The sequence below is a fragment of the Cyprinodon variegatus genome, unplaced genomic scaffold (assembly GCF_000732505.1).
Source record: "Cyprinodon variegatus isolate N-32 unplaced genomic scaffold, C_variegatus-1.0 Scaffold191, whole genome shotgun sequence".
In the NCBI taxonomy this organism is placed as follows: Eukaryota; Metazoa; Chordata; class Actinopteri; order Cyprinodontiformes; family Cyprinodontidae; genus Cyprinodon; species Cyprinodon variegatus.
Genome location: NW_015150644.1, coordinates 1,016,733 through 1,021,066, shown reverse-complemented (window position 1 = coordinate 1,021,066; position 4,334 = coordinate 1,016,733).

Genomic DNA, 4,334 nt, shown 5'->3' with positions numbered 1-4,334 from the left:
TATCAGAACATGATGCTCTTGGTCTTCGGATCCCTGCGGAGCACTCTGACTGCAGATGGGGAAGGAAACCAACATCAGCAGCAGCAGAAACGGACCAGAGGACGCCATGGCTGAGGAAAGATGACAAACTGTTAGTTTTTAGGACATTTTTTCAGTTATGCTTGTATTTGATTGAGCAGATCTAAAACCTGATCTTCATATATAAAAATGAAATGAAAAAGATAAAACAAAGGAGAACATTAGCTTCACAAAATGCCAGTGAAGGCCATCTAGAGAGACAATAAGATCTGGATTTTCGGAGATAGGACATGACATTACATAGATTTAGGGGTCAGCAAATCACCATCAACCCAATAATGCATAACAGGTGTTGATTCTGATCACTTTATTTTTAAATCAACCTCGGCCCTTGACTGCTGAGCCAAGGTTGATTGAAAACTACCACAGTTTGTAAACTATGGTAGTTTATGGTAGTAGACTTGTTGAGGGTGATCTAATAACACAGGGGCAAAACAGCCCAACTGCCCTATCTACATTAGGATTTCTTGGTTCCTTTCACAACCAAAGCCAAAAGCACTGCACAGAGATGACACAAGTATGATCACTGTTTATTTATGTGGCATAAAAAAACACTTCTAATATCTGTGTTTTTATACATGCAAACCTTTAACATAAAGGTTGTTAACTCCGGTCCATAATGGCCGACGTACTACATGTGTGCTGAAGCCCTGCTTCAGCACACTTGATTTCCATCGATGGCTAATAAAAAGGCTTTTTGCTAAACTGCTGTCACCAGAATCAGGTGTGTAAAGGCGGAGGAACATCTTAAAGTGGCCGATGACCCTGCTTTAGTAGACCTAGTAAAAGATTAACAGCTGAGCACTTCAATGAAGCTGATAACAGTTTAAAGGAGTTCAATACTGACCTGTAGAAGAGTTCTGGAGATCTGGTTCAGTCTCTGCACGTCAACCGGTGTACATGTGAAGACTCCAGCTGCAGACTGAAAAGATCGCCCAGAGGATCGTTTTTTATAAGAGTCCTCGGCCTGACGTCAAAGAGGGGGGGTTTGACTTCTAGTCTGACGAGGCTCTCATCTTCTCACTAATTATTCTGCTATGAAAAAAATGATCTGGCAGAGACTTAATGTTAAGGGTCTCAAAATGTAAGTCCTCTGTCAAATATTTTACTGGTTTTTATGCAAGTTTGACTCATTTGGATTGTCAAGAACTTCACTATATTTACCCAGTGCCCATATTACTGATGCTCTCAGCTACATAAAAGTCTCCAATGTTGATCTTCTGCTACCTACCACCAATATGACAAACAATATAATAGATATTGGCATGTAATCCAGACAAAATACAGAGTCCTGGAATGTGGCAAGGAATCCAATGTGGCAAAAGAGCTCTGGAGTTTAACCAATCTGTCATTCACTTCTGCTAAGATGCTTTATGTCTTGGAGGCTGAAGAAGGTAGCCCAGTGACTGTTTTAAACAGGCACACTTTAGGAACACTAGCATATCCATAGTTAGAGAGCTGTTGATGTGCCTGGTTCTTTCAGTCATGGTCCAACTGTCAGGACAATATAAGAGGGTTGTAACAAACACAGATTGACTAATCTAGAGCTCTATCAATTTTCTAATTCGTTCTAAATCCAGAAAGAAACAAGGTAGAAATGTCAAAATGTCAGGAATAGCGTTGAGTTCCAGGTTTTATACAGCAGCCCAACAAAGCCTTGTTTTTGTTAAGAAAACATGCAAATTGAAACAGACGAATGGGTCCCCCCCTTTGGAATGGGGGTCGTTTGGCTGCTTTGTTAGCCTGCAATGCCCCATAAACATCTAAGTGTCTGAAAAAATCAGCAAGGACACTTTTTACTACAGTGGAAGTGAGGCAGGAGTCACCATAAGTGCAATTCAAATAGTATAAGCCCCTGGTTTTCAAAGTGGGGTCCGTGGCCCCCTGGGGGGGCCGCGGGTTAGGTTTATTCTTTTATACATCATGTGCACTGTTACTTTGCTAGCCAGATAGAGAGAGTAGATGGCCTTCCTTCAACAATGCACATGATGTATAAAAGAATAAACCTAACATACATGAATATAAACATAATATTCCTGTCTGGGTATGAAAACCATTCACCTAAAGCTTACAAATAATATTTTCTGGCTGCATGTAAGACAAGAGTCTCCCACCCTAGCTGAAAGGCCTCTGAAATGTCTCCTTCCATTTGCAACCACTTACTTGTGTGAGTCTGGCTTTTCCACTTTAAAAGTCTTGAAAACTAAACACAGATTACGTTTGAATGTGGAGAATGACATGCGTGTTGCTCTGTCAGACATCAAGCCCAGACTAGACAAACTGTAGAAGCCATCAGGCCCACTGCTCCCATTAGCATGGTATGTCTGTGTATCTCTCATGTAGCCTACATTTGTTTGTTAGGCTATGTTGTTAAAATGCCTGCATGTTTAATTTGGGACAAACTTTTATTTTGTTCACAAATCTTTCTGTTTTTGCAAGGTATAAAGAGGTTCATCGTTTAAAAAAAGGTTATTCAAATTAAAGTGGTGGGCCTATATTATATTTTATTCATTAAATTAATGAATTAAAGTTTAACAAAATATAATTGTGACTTCATCTTTACAAAATAACGAAAAAAAGATGAAGTGTGTTTTTATTTAGGTGGTTCGTTCACTCATTTTTTAATCCTGTCGCTGTAGCTTATACGTGAGTTTTTACGCATGTTTCATATGAGGGGGGGCCTCAGCTGAAAATGTACTGGTGTAGGGGGGCCTTGCTAAAGTTTGGGAATCCCTGGTATAGGCAGTAAGAAGGAGAGGGAGCAGCATAGGAACCCCCTGAAAGTCCTAGGAGCTATACAGTTACCCACAATCCTTTGCATGTCAGGATATAGGCGCACCTCAAAGAGGTTAACAAGAATGCATTTTTTTTCCCCTGTGTGACACATACTAATGCACACACCTTCAAAAGTTGATAATTTTTTGTAGTTCTTGTCCAGAAGGCTATAGTCCCAGTTTGACCAGTATCCTCCCTGTGCATTCCCATCCAGGCTGTAGGCTGCCTGGACTCAGCTGCCCTCAGTCTAAAATGTCACTGTTGATTAGGGTTAATACGCATCATTCACAGCTGTTAGAAAGAAACCAGAAGGATCCAAATGAACATTTGAATGCAGAGGAGGACCTCTGTGTTATCTGGGTTGGAGGCTAACAAAGAGCCTCACTTTGTTCTTCACTTAATGAAGTAACTTTCATAAAAGTTACTTAAGATCAGCTGGTACTGTGTTCCCTTTTGAATAATACCAACCCGATATTTCTGTTGTCACGTCCCACAGAAGGACAGGAAGAATGGAAGAAGTCAGTAATATGCAAATGTTTGTAAAATATCAATGTTGGGAGTTGAAGAGGCAGTTAAGGAATATTTAAATAAATGGAGGCCTTATTCCCAGTTGTCAGATGGAAACCAGCAGAAGGACTAACTGAACAGTTGAATGCAAAACCCTCAACAAAGGCCTCACTACCTTCTTGAGTTGATAAGATAATTTCCATGTAAAGCGTTTAAGTTTGCCTGAGTTGGTGATGGTTTGTTCAAGGATTAGCTGGCCCTCCCTTGCAGCGCACTGCGACACAGACGGCAGTTCCTCTGGGCCTTATGTTTTGCATAGTATCTCCTCCTGGATCCTGTGTTTTGTTTTCTTTAACGACTGTGGCCTCTTAAAATTCAGATATCTCTTTCCTCCTAGTTAATAATTAGACAGTAGAACCATTATTTGAAAGAGGCTGTTGTAACTTAATACTATTTAATCAAATAACCTTTAACCTCCCATACAGTATCTGGTCATCTGGACCTCTCAGACCACTCAGGTCTTCTAGTTCCAGCCTTTATTGTATATTCTGGTACTCACAGTTTTTACCACAAACTTAAAAACTCTTTCTATTCACTTTCAGTTGCTGCGAACGGAAATCCCCCACAGCCTGGCTGCAGCAGAGAGCTTTCAGCTGAGATTTCCAGCGCTGCCTCTCGCTGGTATGCTGGTGGTCTAGCTCTCCTTTTTTTTTTTTTTCTTTTTTACAGTGTCCTGTTTGGCAATGTGGCAATAAGAATAATTGTCTTGATGCCAAAAAGAGCCCAACAGATTTTCCTTTCACAAGTGTAGCAGTATGGCAATTGTTTCATGCATATAAATAGCTTTATTATAATTATGCAGGGAGTTTTACAGTTTATATGGACACTGCAATGTAAATAGAGCAGAAAAACAGAAGAAGAAAAAGAAAAAAAGAGAAAAAAAAGAAAAGATGAAAGAAAAAGAGATAGAAAGG